Source organism: Protopterus annectens, chromosome 1.part1 (genome assembly GCF_019279795.1).
Source record: "Protopterus annectens isolate FY-2018-M chromosome 1.part1, PAN1.0, whole genome shotgun sequence".
In the NCBI taxonomy this organism is placed as follows: domain Eukaryota; kingdom Metazoa; phylum Chordata; order Ceratodontiformes; family Protopteridae; genus Protopterus; species Protopterus annectens.
Genome location: NC_056726.1, coordinates 1,896,276,369 through 1,896,297,527, shown reverse-complemented (window position 1 = coordinate 1,896,297,527; position 21,159 = coordinate 1,896,276,369). Strand labels below are relative to the sequence as shown.

The 21,159-nt window shown below is 33.7% G+C and overlaps 1 protein-coding gene across 1 annotated transcript in view; it reads left to right on the top strand.

Annotated features, from left to right (window-relative positions):
- PTPRU (protein tyrosine phosphatase receptor type U) overlaps positions 1–21,159 on the top strand; it is a 4,710,560-nt gene that overhangs the window by 203,977 nt on the left and 4,485,424 nt on the right. The window lies entirely within an intron of this gene.

The following is a 21,159-nucleotide window of genomic DNA, read 5'->3' as shown; positions in this document are numbered from 1 at the left end:
CAGAAATGGGTACCATTTTTATGAATTTGTGACACTTTTGCTGAAGCAGAAAGCAGGCAACAATTTTAAAAGCAAAACGTGCAACATCCATACTTCAAGATGAAAGTGACAAAAGGATGCTGATAAATGCTTCCTTTTCAACAACACAATGGTCTTCATAGCTATAATTTTCTTAAATATGCTTTTGCATCAGTACTACCTTTGCTGCAACTAGCCATTTGTCAGATATCTCAAGGTCTTCCTGGCCTCACTGTATTCTTGACAATGTGATGGTTACTAAAAAAAGACTGACTTGTAACAACAGGAAAACCTGGAATGCATACTGAAAATGTTGAATCAATGCATACTTGAGATGCATCAAAACAAATATGAATTGTTCAAAGGCCAGATAGTGTTCTGTTCTCATGTGACTACAAGAACAGACTGCACAAATCAGAAGAGAACTGAGGTTATTTTCCAATGCTGTGTGGTCCAGGAAGATTATACCAAGCTGTCCTTCCACAGACAAATTATTACCACTTTTTGTTCTAGACCATAGCTTAGATGCTACAATTACTTATCCATATGCCTGAAAAGAACAGAGCTTAGACGTCAAAAAAGTCCTGTGGAAGGTAAATGTAGTAAACTGCTTGGAGGCAATACCAGTTCATTCTACTCCTGAGGTACTTTAGCATGAGATGCTTTGCCCTGTGGTGTAGGGCCTGTTTATGATATCATAAAAACAGGATAGAGAGAGAGAGAAATGAAAGTTTCGCTTAATGATCCCTGAATTTATCAACATATAATCATTTAGAGACATGTAAACTGGCATTCTAGTGCCAGTTCTTTTGTACAGAATATCCTTGTATTTATATGACCGATACGTAAGTTTTTGACTTACCATTAGTCTTTGTTGTCAGCTTTTACCTCACTCAAATGAACTATTGCTATCTCTGCAGCACAACAGCACTTTGCTGTTTTGCTGATACTAAAACCTATGAATATCACACCTTACCATACTGGTGCTGCAGTAGAGTTGTCACCTCACAGTACGACGTTGTCCTGTTCGATTCTCAGCTAGAGCATCTTCTGTGTGGAGACATGCGTGAATGGGCGTACCTTCATTGAAGGTTGTGCATCAGAGCTGGCAACTCGGCATGTAAAAATCTATTGCCAATTATTAGCAGACCAGAGTTCCGCTGTTGCGACCCCTAACCGGGAAAAGCCAAAAGACAACAGAACAACCATACCTCTCAACCTCTTATAGCAAGAAATCTGGACAAAGCCATAAATAAAAGTGGGACAAAGGCCCAAAGATAGGGACGTCTTTCAAATAATTGTCTTACAAACTTAGTTGATAGAATAACAGGTTTTGCATTAGCATGAATTTTCTGAAGGGTATGAAGTCTGAAACTCAAATGTCTTTCATTATTTTCTAATTCAGTCTTTAATGATTTGCTACTAATTTGCCAGAAAACTACACTTTTATGAAAAACAGACCAGAGATATGAGGCAAAAATCTGGGCATTCTGCAAAAATCTGGACAGTTGAGAGGTATGCACCTTGCTATAAAACAATCCTATTGTCTAAAGTAGTTCTATGATCCTGACTTCCTCAAAAAGAAGATAAAACATAATTTGTTATAGTTTTACTTATTAATCCCCAGGCCAGCTCATTAGTCTTCCCCTCCCCCACCCTTCTGTCAGAGTCTGTCCTTCCACAGCTTCCTAATATTTGTCCCAAATAGTTTCTACTTGTTTTTTTCTCTGCTAGAAAAGACCCTCAAACTGGCTTGATGTGAATGGATATCTGCAGGCCACCATTTAACTGGCAAGCTATATTTGTTTTACTTTCCTAATGTTTACTGGTCTGCTGCAAGCAGATTAGATGTGTATGCATTACTGCATGCATGCAAGAAGTCTAGCGAGGCATCAAGTTCTGTACATCTGTCTGGGGTCATATGAACAATGGCTGAAAAATGAATCTTCTTTCTGGTATGAAAGAGAGAGAGAGAGAGAGCAAGTGAGAGAGAACAAGCTGGAAATCCATCATTCCTAGTAGAAGATTAATGCTACAAAGTTGGGTTCACAGATCCAACCTAGATTATCATCAGCACAATCGGGCACTCTGCCCCCATCCCAGCAGGCTAGCCCTGATCCTATGAAAGTTTCACAGTCAGTGGTTAATGCAATTAGGAAAACAGCATTTCAGTACGTTTGGGCACCGAAGACATTTATAACCAATTCATCTTTGCTTGGACATCAACTGACAGATACATTTTTTTTTATGTAGTAGCACTAGTAATAAAGGCCTAAAGCAAGGACTGGTTATGAGCATAGTTCACACTTTTGCCATCTTGCTCCAATTCCACCCATTCATCTAGCTTTTAGTTGTTGCCTTCAGTTTGTTTTGCTTTGTTCTGTCTTGATTTATTTTTAACATTTCTCATGACCTGCCCTTGGTTAGTTTAACTTCATCCTAGTAGTTCATCTAGTTTTGATGAGACTTCTTGTGTTTGCTATACTTTGTTTTTTTTTTTTTTGTTTTAAACATTCACAGTACCTACCCCCTTGCAGGTTAGGAAATTAAGCAGTTTTGTCAGTTCGATCCGATTCCACCTGTTTGGGTTGCTTTGTTTTGTTGCCCTCAGTTGTTTGTTATTATTTGCTCCGGTTCATGTTTATTTTTACTTCTTGGTCCCTTTAGCAGCTTGAAGGACACTCTCTAAACTTAGGCAAAGGTTTGACTGTTATAAAGCAAATGTTCAACTGTTACAAACATTTTCTTGAAGATTCTCATTAAAAAATGCTACTGGGGATTAAAGGAAGACAGAAGGCTATGAAAGGCAAAGAATGGTGAATAAATGCAGACTAAAGTTGAAAAAATGAAATTTGTGAGTAAATCTGGATAAAAAAAAGAATATCCAAATAATAGCATCAATTCACCGAAAACATAATTGCGTTCATTAAACGTTCACCTTCCAAAGCAGATGTTTTTACAAGAAATATATTTCAAGGGAGCAATAAATAAATAAATAAAAATAAAATAAAAACTAAAACAATATGACTTTTGAGGGATTAGCAGGTGCACAGCTGAAGAATTGGAAATAAGTATGAGTGTTGTACTGATAAATGTACATATAGCCTGGCTTATTAAAAATTAAATCCAATGTATCTACTGTCTGTTTATTTTAACTGTGGAGCTTTTCTCCCTGGGCCTCTGCTGAAAATGGACCTACGTCCAGTTGGACACTCCCGGTCAACAAATGCAAATAAATAAATAAATAAAGCCTTGTATGTGACTGTGCTGCATGCAGTTCAAAGTGGACAGAAACATGACTTTAATAAAATGTATTTTTTCTGAAAATACTTACATTGAACTGACAAAAGCATTATTTATATTAAGTTTGAAGAGATAAGAAATTGTGACTGTTCCTGTCAAATCTAGATCCAGAACCAGATGCAGTCATACTAAGCATATTTACAGTATTAAGGGGGCTAATAGAATCTAGTGCAATAGATGTATATGAAGTGCTAATAGATGTATATGAAGTGCTATAGCCTGTAATGTCAGTGAATGGGAGCCATTCAGTTCTCTGTAATCCAAGTGTTGATGATGAAGGCTGCTATTCATAGTCGACTTGGAAGGCAGCTACCCACAGGCATGTTTCGATTCACAGTACCTGCTAATGCATGTGTGGCAATAGGTACATGCAAATGACCATATAATGATGTGTAATCTATTTAATGCCTAATGAGATGCAAATAAGTGCCCCTGAAAGCAAATCATGATTTTGAGACATAAGGTGCAGTTGGCATACAGCACATTGTGTGTCACAATTAGGAAAATAAGCTTGTGGCAATTTGTAGAGCTACAAGAAGCAAAGGTGCTTGAAATGGTTGCAGCAGACATGCAGCTGATAAAATTCACTTAAACGTGACACTTAACAGATGCTATCATACCAGAGAGGGATAAAGTTCTTCCTTCACTGTAGTTGACCTAGATTTAAATATTACACCTGGGTCAGGAGGAGTAAGTCTGAGGGGCCAGCTTCTGCAGCTGCATTTCTATTTTTTCTGTGCAGAGAGAATAAGAAACATGGCATTACCTGTCATAATTCTATAAAGGATAGTAATTGAGGATTATCCTTTCCAATAAGTGTAGCTTATTCGAGTACCTTCAGTGCAGTTTTTCTACACTGCAATTTTGTTGTACCATATTGAATTCTGTCATGCAAGCGAGAAGTGCATTACAGTACTGATTTATTTTTTCATGCTTCTCCACTGCTGTGCAATGATAGAACTACTATATATATATAAGCAAGGGACATTTATGGGGACTTGACCATCCTATAAGGGGGAAGCATCTCTCCCCAAAGTACTTTTTTTTATTTTATTTTTAATTTTTTTTTTTTTTGGAGTCATGCCTCACAATAACAAAAAAAAAAGAATGATAGAGAAAGTAGTAGTGCACACTGATGTACTGCAGGAAGAGGCACATGAAAATGACCATGTAGTGACCCACAAGTGAAGGAGCACAGCTTATGATTATTACCTCTCATATGTTAGCTTGAAGTAGCAGTACGCAGCACAGACAAAAGAATGGTGTAGGATATCATCTACCACCAGCTAACTGACCAGCACCTGACAGACCATTCCGAGTGGGCAGAGCCAATTTATGGTAATGGGATGACCTTTGTTAACCACAAGCACCAGTGGGAGGAATCTGTTGATTTTCTGTACTGATGGACACTAAGGTATGTGTAATAACTACTATATTGGCTATAATGACAATCCAGAGAGAAAGAGTCACATTAGGCTAGTTACAGACGCTGGTTTGTAGAATAATTAATATGTTCTTTAGTATGCTACTGCCATATGTGGATAGCCATATCTGTTAGCCCAACACATCATGAGATAGACCCAACAAAGCTTGATTGATATTGCCCACTTACCCAAATTATGGAATATATAGATTACACACGTGGCAATAAAGGCCCAAGCTAGTATTCATGTGCCTACTTGTGTCAATGCGAAGGATTACCATTTTGTTTATTGCCAGGTATTGTTCAAAATCTAGGGGCTTATAAGTGACGTGTCTGAACAACAGACTGACAGTGCTCATGAATGATTCTCACATCCGACATACAAATCTTCTACATTACCACTCTCTCACAGTGAAACTGCACTGTGGGAGTCAGACATATGAAGAGCCAAGGACTATAAGTATGATTTGCCCCCCCATGCTCCCACTGTGTTTTGTATGATGCCGATACTTATTGCAGCACTGGTCAAAGATGCCCACATAACATAGATGAAATATTGATTAGCACCATTCATACTGCAAACACGAAACATCATAAAGAATGCTGAAAGCTCAGTTATACTGTCTTGACATGGCTGGGGAGAATGATAATATGCCCCTGCCAGAGACTGCAAGATTTTTCAGCATGTAGCTTGCTACCTACTAGGGTTACCAGGAAGGATACAGACCATACAGCTCTTTCAGGACCCTCCAAACCTGCTATAACAGATAAGTACCTATACACCAACATTATCCAGCAATAACAGTAAGGTGAGAAATAGCTTCTCTGCAAACTCCACATTACCAACGGCTGCAGTACATGGTAGTACAAGCAAACAGTAGCATTTACTTCTGTCTGTGGGCTCATGACAAGCATATAGTGACAGTTTCCTAGCACACAGGACAAATATGATGCACAGTTAAAAACTACACATGATCAACTAACATTGTGCATCAAGCATCTCCATTTGTACCACACAGAGGGAAGAATGGAGAAAGTCGGACATCATGATTTGCACTGGTGTCAATAGACATAAGGACATGTGACTGATATTACAGACTGGGAGAATGGCTAAGTCATCAGAGGTGAAAATAAGAGGTCTTGTGTGAAGGAGTGCTCTGTGTAGTAGACAGTATTCTCCATTAAAAGGGAGCAGTAACACTACAGGACTGCCACTGAGAGTGGATGCCATTATATGATTGGGTTTTTGAGATATTGTGCTGGCATGATCTGATTGGACTAGAAACCCCTCTTTGACAGGACTACTGCACTGCTATGAGATACAGAGGCACATGGAGATGTCTGATGAGGTGCCCTTCCATCAAGGTTGACAGACATCTCTGCACGTGACCTACAGGATCCGACAATGTACCCTGTTTTGGCCTCATAGAGTAACCACCCCATGTACATACCCACCACCCAACAATGGACAATACTACTAGATAGGGCAATAATGTTGGCACTTGCTGTATTTTGCCGAGATATGACCGCAACATATGCCACTATAAAGCCTCATGTGATCTAATATGACTTTGTCTTTGGATTCCATGACATCACCAAGGTGTTGATTGTATTGAATAACATCCATACAGTAACAGTACATCACAACAATCATCTCTGTCTTGGCACATGTAACAACAGACTGTACCATATGCATCTGCTAGTTGGGTCTTAGTGCTGCCTACATGTGAAGGCACTGGAAACTCTTGATAGGCTGCCATATGGTGGAAATGCCACATCTGATGTATTGCACTTCTACTGCTGCAATCACAGAGGGAACTGTCCTGTTGCTCTGACTTATGCAAGAGCCCCCTCCCCATCTGGGAAGTTGAGTACTCATATGCAAAGCCTGGTATGTGTGTTCGATGTACCTTCACCTTGAATGACATTGGGCAGAGGAATATGCAACTGGGAGACAAACAGTACTTGTGTGTCATCTGACTGCGACTCAATCTGTGTCTCAGCATCATCATTATTGTCATCATCAGACTGTGTATGGGTGCTGACTTCTTCTTTGCTGCTCTGACTCAGGCTATACAAATATCACAGTAGCAGTGGTCCAGCCTGTGAGTATACAGAATAAGACAAAACAGATGGAATGCACATATCCATGTTACATGCAAGACCCTTCACTGTGCATATAGGCAGAGATACAGAATATAAAGATGTAGAACAGAGGCATACCTCCATGGCATTCCTGTATGCCTGGATACCTGATGTACCTATTGGAAATATATGTGGTAGCATATTTGATCTACCTGCACACTGTGTCTAGAATGAGGGCAAGAATAGGTGTAACATAAATGTACAGACATGTTAGAATAATTAAATCAAACACCATGTTTTTGATTAGTGGAAAGCAACAATAGTGTCCAGAAAAATCTTACATGGACAGTGTTTGGACTTTATACAGCTAGTAATTGGAAGTAAGAATTGAACTCCAGACCCAAAAGCTGGTAAACAGAAACTTTAGCTAGTGAGCTATCATGCTAGCCATATTTAGTAACTTCCTAATGCAGATCTAAAGTTGACATAGTTACTATGCTATTACATGTTTTTTGTCTCTTCCTTGTACTTAAGAATCCTGAGTCTACTACTATCTTGGTATTTGCCTTAACTTCCATTATTGTATAAAAGAGCCATGATGCAGCAGTGTGTATACTGTGGGAGGTTGGCATAATGGTTAAGGTGTTTACATTAGAGACACCAGGAGCTGGGTTTGATTACAAGTTAATTGGCACTTAAAATGGTCCACACGGGCAGTTAGCCTACTACTAATCTATGAACCTATAAATATATTTTTGCTTGTATAAATTTACATGTAAACATGTATGGGAGGAACACAGGTGAGAAAAGATGGAATGTTAAAAGTAAGCTGGACCTTGACTCCCAAGAGTGAAACAGGCATACAGTAAATATCATAATTTGCTAACAGTCTCAGTCAGAGTTGGATAATGGTCAAATGGGGTCCTAGGCAGAGTAATGGACCAGGACCCCAACAGCCATTCCATTATTCCATTACTTGGTTTGCATCTCCTCAGTTACCATAAATGCAGTTCAGACCTGTAAGTGTGCACATTTTTTTCTTCTTTACTTTTACATTGATTACAGAAATTTAAATTTAAAACTTTTATTTAAAATTTAAAACCAAGAATACTGATGCCATTTGCTAAACAAAACAAAAGTCTCACATTGGCAACAGAGTGAGCATGAGCAGCAATAAACGTTTTTCACTCGGTAACAGACTTAGCATGAACATCAGTAAACTTCTCGTAAAACTCACATTTATTTCGAATACATTAAAACTCACATTTATTGAGAATGTGTCTGGCCAGTGGCAGATGCAGTGTACTTTGGGCCCTGGACTGTTTTCAAACAATGCCGCCCACACAAATTTTTGGAACTATGCATAAATGCATGTGCATTTTGATTCATCTTCCTGATTGTTTTAAATTGTATTTTTTTATTTAGTATAGCAGCATTTGTCAGAGTGGGTTTTAATTTTTTCATTTTGAACATTTTCCCAGTAATTAGTGAAAAAATTATGATCCACTGATGGCAGAAGTATCACTCCAGAGCATTTCAAATAAAAAAGGCCACTCAGACTATTGTCATATTAATCCACCTATATCCATACACAGCAGTTACTGCCACTTTATTGACTATGTACACATATCTGATTGTGATTAAAATGGCCATAGTAAAGTATTCCAATTTGATTTACAGAAATGTATACTAGTCCTGCAAGGACAGACTAATGCAAATCATCAGCTCATCAGTGACATTTATATTCACTGACATCCCCAAAATCCTGCAATTATAGCGCCATTGTTGACTGCATCCTTCGTATATGTCAGTGTCAATGCTAAAAAATGAATAATGACCAAAGTCACATATTTCAAATTTATTTCACAGAAACACACAGTAGCCAAAATATTTAAAATTAATTCACACATATGCACACTAGTCTTGCAAAACTAGATTAAAGACCATTTTAAAAATGACAAGATGTTAATAGCATAAATGTACTTTCATCCACAGAAAGACCCCCCCACCCCCACCAGCAGTTATAGAGACTTTAACTGTGTACACTCCTTATTGTTATGAAAAAAATATTTATTTTATTTATCCTTTGTTGACCAGGATAGTCCCACTAGGCTAGTGGCCTTGTTTCAGGGGAGTCACACAGTTGTATTTATATTAATAGAGGAAATTTGTCTAGGACATTGAGGACCCTCCCCTACTCTGTTAGCATATGGGGATGCTGTTTGTGGTGGTACTTCATGATTCTGGTCCAAGCATGGAGGCAGCTTGGAGAAGCAGGAAGAAAACAGAAAGCTGAAAAGATGGAGGCAGCTGCAATTCATGAATCAAATAAGCATGAAGTTAATGGCATGCTTCGTGATGTGAATAAGGAGGTTGTCGTTGTGCAGGTGAGCCTTACACAAAGTGAGATGGTGCTATAGATGAGTTAATAAAGGCAGTCATACCTTTTTCAAGGGCAGTGTGCAATTGTGAAAAAAAAGGCAGTTGTGCCTTTGATTGATTCTGATATTTTTCAGCAAAACCTCTTTCCAGAAGATGTATCAACACAAGAATGTGTTGTAACAACCCTCCGGTTGGTAGGGTTGTGAGATGAGTTACTCATGGGTATGGTGGAGTTGAGTAAACCAGAGAGTGGTAAAGATATATCCTTGGTTGAGTTAATGGATAAAATTCAGAAGAGTTGGTGGTGAAAGGAAGATTGTATGCAGAAATGGTGAAGACTGGAAGCAGAAAAAAAAAAAAAAAAAAAAGAACAAAGAAAGAATAAGCGCTGTAAATAAGAGATTTTTTAATAGTAAGAATCAAAAAGAAATAAGACGCTAAATTGGACAGTATAAGGTATGGGATGATGAAATTATAACATTAGGAGTTAAAGCAAGTGAGGTAAGAGTGTTATACATATAAAAAAGAGAATTTTTGTGACATTATTTTTATGACTGCTCAGAAGATGGAAAGGTTTTAGAAGAATACAAAAAAAAAGAAAAACATATGCTGTGGAAATCATATGTATTTACAAACTTTATATAGACAGACATTGTAAAAGATTAATTTATAATATAGGACTGAAGTAGAGAAAGTGACTTTAAATGGATATTTATTAAAGTTATGCAAAGATGTAGTGGATTTGTCAAACGTGTATGATAATAGAGCATTGTAGACTGGTTTGTGGGATTGCAGTGTGATTTTGAAAATTGAAAATTAGATCTTTGCACATATTCCAAGCATTATAAATATTGAAGGGGCAAAGGCATGGTGAAATATTGGGGGCAGCCTAAAACAAGTTTTCTATCTTGAAAACTGACCATTTAATTAATAATTGTGTTAAAAGATGATGTTTTTTTATGTGTAAAGATAGGGCATGATATAAAAACTCTGAATTAAAATGTTATAAATGTAATAACAAGGGTCAATTGGGGGAATGGAAGGGCAAAAAGTAAAATGAGATTGAGTCAGAAATAGTAGAGAATGTAGATCTAAATCAAAAGAGTGAAAATATACAGAAAGAATTAGAAATGGTAGATATGCCAATTGAACAAGAAAAATCAAGTATATTAGACAGAGAGCAAGAAGTACAAAAAGAAGAATGGAGGACTTTATATAAATAAAGGTGAGAAAGAAGAGCCTCAGTTGAGTGATAGTGAAGATTTGAAATAGAATTTAGTCAAACAAAAAGAAACTGTATTGGTAAAAGAGTTCAGGTGAGAAAAAATATAGAAGGGTGTAAGAATTTAGTCAAACAAAAAGAAACTCTATTGGTAAAAGGGTCCAGGTGAGAAGAAATGTAGAAGGGTATAAGAAAGAAAAAAAGAAAGTGAAAGGATGAATATGTTTGTTAAAAGACAACATCACATGTAAAGTCTTAGCACTAAATGTTAATAGTTTAAGAAGTTTAGAATATGGAATTTGGAGTGGTGTAAAAAAGCAGGAAAGTGATATTATATTGTATTATATTATATTATATTATATTATATTATATTGTATTATATTATATTATATTATATCATATTTTATTTTATTATTAACACAAGAAGAGGGACATCAAACAGAAGTGTGGTGGGGAAAATGTGATTTAGAGTTTAAGGAGGGAGACTTGTTCTGGAATACTTATTCTGTTTAAAGACTTGATAAAAATTCTAAATGTTACATTTAACCAAATTAAATCCACAAGTATCCAGGCTGCGAAACAATTCCAATAATAAAGATGACAAAGCCAGTCAGAAGGCTAAAACACAGTTTTAATCTAAAAATCTTGAAAGTAACAAATCCACTTGGTTAAGCACTTTCGTCTACATTAAGACATCCTCAGAACCAAGACAAATAGTGAAGTAAATACTTTTAAATACAGTACAAAGACACACCCATTTGAAACCTTCAGTAGAACCAATCAACCAATTAAACATAGCAAACAGAAATAAAGCAACAGTAACTAGATGTTACAGCCATAGTACTGAATATAATTGTTGCTTCATATACTTTAAAATGTAAGTGAACATTTTTTCAACTCACTTGAAATTGAAATGTGTTCATTTATCCCTGGTGGGTTTGTTGCATCTACCCTAATCTGCCACAACATTTCCTTGTGCAATAAAATGTTCTCCCAGTCTCCTGAAAATGGTGTTGTTGTAATTTGGGTATATTTGGGTTGGGAGACAGGATAAATACATACCCATTATAAAACATGGGGTGACAAGCACGGTTAACATAATGGAAAACAAAATGACTAGGGTGTTAACATCGAATACAAATATGGTGTTGCATTATACAACTGATATTAAGGCTATTGAAAAGATTATCTTTTTATTTGGAATAAATGCGATAAATGTGAGATGCAAAACTGGAGACCAATAACATTGAATAGCACGCGCTATAAAATTTTTATGAAAATTCTGCAAAGAAAATGGAAGAGAAAGTAAGTAAAGTTATAAAAGTGTATGATATAAAATGAAAAAGAGTTCAAGACCTGTTATTGATAATCGGGGAATTAATAAATGATTAATTATATAGAAATGTTCAAGCAAAAATGATTGTAGTGGATTTAAGTAAAGCTTTTGATTTAGTTTATGACCGTGTATTATGGGAAATATTTGATGCATATAAGTGAAAAGATAAGAAATGTTTGCATTAGACCATATAAGTTCAATATATCAAGATATTAGTAATCAATTGGTTAAGTGAAAATATATTGCTTGAGAAAGTTATAAGACAACATTGAGTGGTATAATATTTGTGTTAGTAATGAATGTTATTCTTGTTACAAAAAATGGACAAGAATAAATATTGTGATAAAATATTTACAATGAGGACATACAGGTAATAGTTTTTTTCTATAAATAAAAGAAAAAAGTGAATGATTAGATTTTGAAGATATGATACAAAGCATTCAATTTAATATGGCAAACATAAAAGTACTTGGAATAAGTTTTGGGAAACAGGAAACTACAGAGATGATATGGAAAGAAAAATTAGAAGAAATGAAAAAAATATTTGCCTGTTTTAGAAATCATTAGGTTATCATTTAAGAAAAAAATATATACTTAATTAATTAAATTTTACTGTCCATAATTTCTTATTTAACAAGTGTTTTGGTATTCCTTTAATATATAAGAAAGGTGTATATAATATATTTTTTTCTTTTATGTGGGGTTCTAGATTGAACTCAGTTAAAAAGGGGAGGCTTGTATGCTAACAAGGAATAAGGAGATATAGGTTTTATAAAATAGATAGCTTATACAGTTTCTTTACATTTATATAGAGTTATGAAAGGACAAGGATGTTTCCTCTTAACCTAGATATTAAGATTGAAATATAAAATGGAATGGTTGATTTTTCTTTTTGATTTTAAAAGGAATAGAGCATGTTATAATAAGGAAATACAATTTATCAAGATAAAATTATACTTTGTATAATAAATGCTAATAAGACTGAAAGTGAGAGAAAACTATGGTATAGTAATATTTTCATATATATGCATGGAAAGAGTTGGACAAAGAAAAAAAGTGTAATTAAAGCAAGAATGGAAAGGTATAGAGATATGTTGCTGTGTTAAAATTTCTTATGCAGGTTGACAATACAGATACTACCAGTGAAGTTGTATATGCCCTACAAAAGAAAAAGGATAGAAATTGCATTTTTTAAATGAATTTGAAACTAGTGAACATGTTTTTGAGGTGTTGAAGAGTTATAACTTTATTGAAGAAGACTATGGATTTGAACCATTTTGAGCGTTTCACAGAAGTAAATAAGGTAAGTATGCACATGATTGAATTTGGCTATTATAAGAACAAAAGTAGAATCCATGTAAAACAAATTGATAAAAAATGTTTTGTATAATATAGTTGATTTGGAATTAAAGAGTAAAGGAAATTATGCTTAATGAAAAATGGGTTTACTGTAGCTACAATGTTACAAAATATGGTTTTGATTGTGGATGTTAGAGTGGGGATCAATCAAAAAGAAATGGTTAATGTCATCTCTTTTGAAGAGGTTATAAGTGAACGTTATGTTGCTTTGTGTGAAAATTGTAAATAATGTAAATATTGTATGTAGTATAAATTATGTACATGGAATGTAAATAAGTATTATGATTTTAAAATAAAGGAGCCCTGTTTGTTATCAGAGTGCTTGTTGCATTACTAGTCCAGTGATGGCTTGGAGAACAGCATTCAAGGAGAACCAAGATGGCCAATAGCACAGTGGCAAATGTATGTGCACTGTGAAGTTCTACAAGATTCTGAGGAGCTTCAGCACAATGTGTTTGTTTCATTGAAATCAGATGTCCAAAACAATGATGGATGTGTCATTCTAACCCTTCAGTTTGGAGGATTGAAGGATATTTTTGGTGAATTGCTGTTGCAGAATGAGCAAGAGAATGGAAAAGATGTGTGGGGTAAAATTATGGACAAAATTCAACCAGAGGAATCTGGAGCTATTTTGAAAGGAGATTGCCAGACAAAAACATTTTTATGTCAAAACTGTTAAAAAAACTGCAAGGGAAGTGATGAGTGATGAACATTGGAAAGAAAATGTCAACAATCAAAGGAAATTTATAGTGAGAATTCAGAACAAAAAAGAAATAGAAATGGGCAGGTATGACATTTAGGATAATTTTGTTGTCCCATTGGGAGTGAAGGCTCATGAGATAACAGCTTTTACTCTTAGTCATAAAGAAAGTTTTTGTGACTTTTTTGAGACTGGTTTGGCTCTGAAAAGTTTTTTGGAGGAGTAGGAGAAGAGAAAGAGCTATAATCCATGGAATTCTTATGTGGCCAAGCATTTTACAGAAAAACAAACAAAAAATATGTTCAGTTTGAACTGAAGTTGAAAAAGAGATATTAAAGAGACATTTAAGCAAACTTTTTAAGGAATGGACATCAACAAAGACTATGATAACAGAGATTATGGACTGGTGGGTGAGACTATCATATTGTACTGATAATAGAGAAAGAAAATAATTTTTCATATCTATAGTGTGATGAATGTAGAGGGTAACAGAAGTGTTGTAAAATATTGTGGAGAACTTTAAACATGTTTTTCACCCCTGTGGAAAAGATGATCATTTGATTAGTAACTCTGATAAGAGGAAATGTTATGTTTATGGGGAAACAAGTCATGATGCGTACAAGTGTGAATTGAAATGTTAAAGGAACTATGTTGAGGCATAGGTGTACTTTGTAGAAAGTCAGGGAAAATATTGAACATGACATTGGCAGTGGTGGGAAGATTAATTATTATAGATCTCAAAAGGCATAATCAGGTGTATAAAATTATATTGTATGATTATTTTACAACTAAAGAAAAGGAAATGTATTTCATAAAATATTAGATTATGTACTAATTAATATGAATATAATATTAATGGGAAATTTTAATTGCGATTGAGATGAAAAAGAAGAGAATAAATTATAAAACTTTTTTGAAGTTATACAATATGGTGATTTAAGGTGGAATAATAATTTTTGAACATGTAGTTGAGTTATATATAAGATAGAAATTGATTTTATTATATATCAAAATTTATATAACACTAAGGGGAGGCACTTATGACAGGCTTTTCAGATCACACAGCTGGATGGAACGAAGAACAAGAAAATATAATCCTGAGTGGTGGCTAGCTTTGAAGAAAAATATTTAAAAAAGTTCTTTAAAGTGGTAGTCAAATGTCAGAAATGTGGAAAAAGAAATTATAAAACTATGTGTATGGGTACTTTAAAGAGTTTGGAAAGGAACAATTGACAATACTATGTGATACAATGGAGAATTTATGAAAAGATTATTGATAAAATGAAAGAATTGTTATTTAAGCAAAGATATTATTTACAAGGTAAAAAATGAAGAGGTATCAGCATATCTGAGTAGCATAGTTAAAAAGAATACTAGTATAATGAGAGAAGTGGAAGATGATAACGGAGAGATAAGACCATCTCAGGAACAAATTATGAATGTCATAATAAATTATGTAGAGTAAATATTTCAAGATAGAAAGTACAAAAATAGCATGCTAAAAATTTGACAGAACAAGAAAATAAGGAATTGGAAAATGAGATTTCCTTATATGAATTAGATAAGGTACTTAGACAAGCTAATTTACACCCAGTTTCAAGATCAGATGGAATAGGATAATTTTATAAGAATTGAATAGATTTACAGATAAACTACTTCTTAAAAGCTATAAATGGTTAAATTAAGGTTTTATGAATAAAGATTTATACAGTGGTATACTGATATACTTAAATTTGTATGGAAGAAGGAAGATAATAAATTTGAAAATTGGGGACCTATAGTATTGAACAATACAGATTATATGATTTTTATGAAAATAGTTCAGAAGAAAATGGAAAGTAAAATGAAAAGTATTATGGAAGATAGCATATATAGTTTAAAAGAAAAAAAGATGCCAGGAAATATTATTCATAGTAAGAGAAATTGTGCTTGATATTATAAACAAGACTGATGAGACCATGATCATCATAGGAAATTTAAATAAAGATTTTTATACAGTACCATGTGTGCTTTGTGGACAGTTATGGAAGATTATAGGAAAATTAAGAATGCATGCTGCCCTCTATATTATAAAAATAAAGTAAGAATTTTAGTTTGTTTGTGTCTTTCGACTTTTTCCCAGTTAAGGGTCGCCACAGCGGAACTCCGGTCCGCTAATGATTGGCCGTGGATTTTTACGTACTGGGTTACCAGTCCTGACGCACAACCTTCAACGAAGGCACGCCCCATTCATGTATGCCTCCACACAGAAGACGTTCTAGCTGAGAATCGAACGGGACAACGTCTTGCTACGAGGCAACAACGCTACCGCATGGATGTTTAAACAAAGCTACAGATATAATGAATGGCATACATCAGGGATGTCCCACAAGTATTTTATTTATACTAGTTATGAAAGTATTAGTCAGAGATGGAAATTTGCACATGACAGGTGCTACTTAATATTACTAAGGAAGGGCTAATAATTCAGCCAAGATTACTTATGCAAATGATATTATATTGATTGTGAGAAACAAAGTCTGGATGAAATAACATTATTTGTTATATACATCAGTGTTTAAATATAATAGATGTGACTTTAAATGAAGGAGAAAGTAAAGGACTGGGAGATATAGTAAAGATGGGGAAGTATCTTTCTTGATGAAATAAATCTCTGTGTTAGGAATAAGATTTGGGGGTAAAAACGCAAGTGAGGGACAAAGGAATAGGATATTAGATGACATTAATTAGTTCTGTTGTTTTTGGAAAACATAAAAGCTATTGCTTAATAAAAAGGTTCATTTGATTAATTCAGTTGTACTAAGAAAGACAGCATATTTAGCTAGTGTTTGTATGTTGCTAATAATCAATGAAAAAGTAACACCACAAGTACTTTTTTCTATCATATGGGGTTCAAGATTGAATCCAATGAAGACAGGAGTCATACATGGATAAGGAAGATGGAGGTTTAACATTAATAAACCCAATTGTTTATGCTGCTTCTCAGAATGTACATAGTATTTTGTTTGGGATAAATTATGAAAATGAAAAGTTAGTAGTAAGTTTACTGAAGTACAAATAGAGGTGGCATTGGGATATGTTAAACATTTCAAAATAGGAAAAGTATGTTTAAATGAAATAATAAGATATTATCAAGAAAAAATATTTTATGGAAGATAACATTTGAAAAAAATAGAAAATGAGAGGAAAATTTGGCATAAAAATATCATGAGGTATGTATAAGATAGAAACAGATTCTATTATATCACATTTATATATAACTAAGGGGAGGCACTTATAACAGGATCACTCAGCTGTATGGAACAAAGTACAAGAAAATATAATTCTGAGTGGTGGCTAGCTTTGAAGCAAAATATTAAAAAATGTTTTTTAAAGTGGCAGTCAAATGTCAAAAATGTGGAAAAAATCAAATAAAACGATGTGTATGGATAATTTAAAGGATTTGGAACGGAAAATTTGACAATATTATGTGACAAAATGGAGAATGTATGAAAAGATTATATATAAAATTAAAGAATTATTATTTAAACAAAGATATAATTTACAAGGTAAAAAAGAAGAGGTATCAGCATATCTGAGTAGCATAGTTAAAGAGAATACTGGTATAATGAGAGAAGTGAAGGATGATAAAGGAGAGATAAGACTATCTCAAGAACAAATTATGAATGTCATAATAAATTATGGAGAATAAATATTTCAAGATAGAAAGAAAGTGCAAAAAATGGCATGCAAAAAAATTGAGATAAGAAAATAAGGAATTGGAAAATGAAATTTCTGTATATGAATTAGACAAGGTACTTAGACAAGCTAATTTCCCTCAGTTTCAAGATCAGATGGAATAGGATAATTTTATAAGCAATAAATGCATTTACAGATAAGGTACTTTTTAAAAGCTATAAATGAGTGATTAAATGAAGGTTTTATGAATAAAGATGTATACAGTGGTATACTGGTATAGCTAAATTCACATGGAAGAAGGAATATAATAAATTTAAAAATTGGGGACCTATAGTATTGAACAATACAGATGATATGATTTTTTTATGAAAATAGTTCAGAAGAGAATGAAAAGTAAAATGAAAAGTATTATGGAAGATAGCATATATAGTTTAAAAGAAAAAAAGATGCCAGGAAATATTATTTGTTGTAACATAAGTAGTGATGTAACATAAGTAGTGATTGATGTTATAAACAAGACTGATGATACCAAGATCATCACAGGAGATTTAAATAAAGCTTTTGATACAGTACCATGTGTACTTTGTGGGCAGTTATGGAAGAGTATAATATTAGTAGGAAAATTAAGAATGTATGTTGCCCTCTATATAATAAAAATAAAGTAAGAATTTTAGTAAATGCATGGTTAAGCAAAGCAGCAGATATAAAGAATGGCATACTCCAGTGATGTCCCATGAGTATTTTATTTATACTAGTTATGAAAGTATTAGTCAGAGATGGAAATTTCACATGACAGGTGCTACTTAATATTACTAAGGAAGGGATAAAAATTCATCCATGATTACTTATGCAAATGATATTATATTGATTATGAGAAACAAAGTCTAGATGAAATAAAGTGATATGTTATATACATCAATGTTTAAATATAATAGGCATGACTTTCAGTAAAGGAGAAAGTAAAGGACCGGGGGATATATTAAAGATGGGAAAAGTATCTTTCTCAGTGAAAGAAATCTCTGTGTTAGGAATAAGATTTAGGGGTAAAAATACAAGTGAGGGACAATGGAATAGGATACTAGATGAAAGTAAGGAGTTCTGTTGTTTTTGGAAAGCATAAAAGCTATTGCTTAACAAAATGTTTATTTGATTAATTCAGTTATACTAAGAAAGACTGCATATTTAACTAGTGTCTATATGTTACCAGTAATCTATGAAAAAGTAATAGTACAAGTACTTTTTTCTTTCATATGGGATTCAAGATTGAATCCAGTGAAGACAGGAGTCTTATACATGGATAAGGAAGATGGAAGTTTAATGATAATAAACCCAAATTGTTTATTCTGCTTCTTTGAATGTACATACTATTTTGTTTGGGATAAATTATGAAAATAAAAAGTAGTAAGTTTACTAAGGTACAAATATAGATGGCACTGGGCTATGTTAAACATTTCAAAAGAGCAAAAGTATGTTTAAATGAAATAAGATATTATCAAAATTTTGCATAAAAATATCATGGTGCACATTGTTATTAATCATTGGGTTGAGCTAGCAAATAAAAAAGTTAAATCTATAAAAGTACAAAAAGTGTGGTATAGTTAGCAACTAGAATATCAAGAGTTTTTATGAAGATTAGTGATTAATAAAGGGAAATATGACATATAAAATCAGTGAAAGAATTTGTATATATTGTAGTAAAGAAGAAACTACAGCACACGTTCTCTTACAATGTATAAGGAGTGCAAAATTGTGGGAGAAGTTGTATAAACAAAATTTTTTTGAAAATATAAAAGGAGGTAAATTAAATAAATGTAGATATGATTATATATGGATATTATAACCATAAAAATAAGGAATATGTTAGCAACACCGATAAAATATTATTTTATGTCATATGGACCATTAGGAATGAAAGGCTAAATAAAATCATGTTTAATGGTAAATATAGACTAGCAGTAATTTTACAAAAATTAGATGGTGGTTGTTGAAAAAGGAATGGGGTTAAATAAGACAAGGAAGGTAGAAGTTTAACATAATAATGAATGTAGGGTATCTATAATTGTATGAGAATAACAGAAATAAATGGAATTTGAACATTGTATAGATTTGTAAATATCTAAGTTTGTAAATAGTTTTGTAGATAATATTTTTAATAAAGAACTTTTCTATAGGTGTCATGGCATTTTTTACATTCACCTTATCTACTGCCATCGCATGCAGATGAGAACTTGTTTTAACATTTCACCCAAAGGATGGCACACTCAGGAGTGCAGCACCCCCTTATGCTAAATTGCACTGTCTGCACTCTATCTATATGGTGTGGGAATATGCTACCTGTCATGCCACTGACACTGCCAATAAATTACACGTATTGTATTGGTAGCTTTGGTTGGACTACATAAAATTGTATAAAGATCACTAGCATCAAACCATAAGATCCCACCATGGGTAGCATAATAGAAGAATATCTGAGATCATAAGGAATATTAACCACCTGATAACATATACTAAGTCAATATGCATAATCTCTGCAGAAGTAAAATATATCTAACACATTTCACATTAAAGAGAACTTTTACAAATGTGATAAAACAGAATTTCCTTTCAGTGCTTCATTTACCAAAGTAGTGCCTATTGTCCTTGAATAAATTGCCTGTGTTGCATTAAACATTATATGTTAATGATATTGCCATAACATTTTCCAAACTCAATCAGGTATGCTATAGGGAATGGCTGATAAACAGTCATAAAAGTTTCAAAGTTACTAGGCAAGTAATCCTGGAAACCTTTAAGGAGAATAGCTCATATTCCCAATAATTCCCGAGCACTTTCTGATTAAGTGACTTGTTCGATCTCTCACAGTAGATAAATTATAGTGGAAGGATTCAAGCCCTACACTCTTGCCTCAGAAAGCAGTTCATTAACAAATTGGAACTTTAGTCCTCTGTATTAATTGTCAGAATGACAGCTTTTAACCAACTGCAGAAATCCTTTAAAATCCAATTTTACAGAGAAGACTGTGTCACAGTAATATGCATCAATGACTACATAGCAGATGCTTATGATTAGATGGTTCTGATCATCACCCCAAAGAATGCAGACTACATAACCTGACAAATGTCATCCTCTTTACATTTGCTGGAAATCTGTAAAGAAAGTACCAAAATATATTATTAAAATGCAATATGTTTAGACCGTATTGCACAATCCAGGCCTAATAATGAATGAATTAATTCTTTACTGTGATGAATAAAGAAAACCTTTGATCAACAACCCACATGTCATACAAAAATAAAATATTACTACATAAAACTTGTATTTTGGGAGGGGAGGGCTCACATGCTTTCAGGTCACCTACATCTTATTTTAGACCTCCCTATGTCTTTTTTGTCATTAAGAAAAGATAATCCCTCTGATATCAGTCAGTGAAGGTTTGACCTACTTGAATAGCTAATAATGCTGTATCATTGCAACATACATCTCCAGAGTCAACAGAGTCTGATCATAAATAAATGTAACCCTATGTTAGGTAATGAATCAGGACTGTCTCAACTATACCAATAACACATAACTTGGTTGTTGTCTCCCCAATAATTGTAAGCAGTGTTTAAACCTGTCAGTTTGCATATTGTTTTCTTCTTTATTTTTACAAT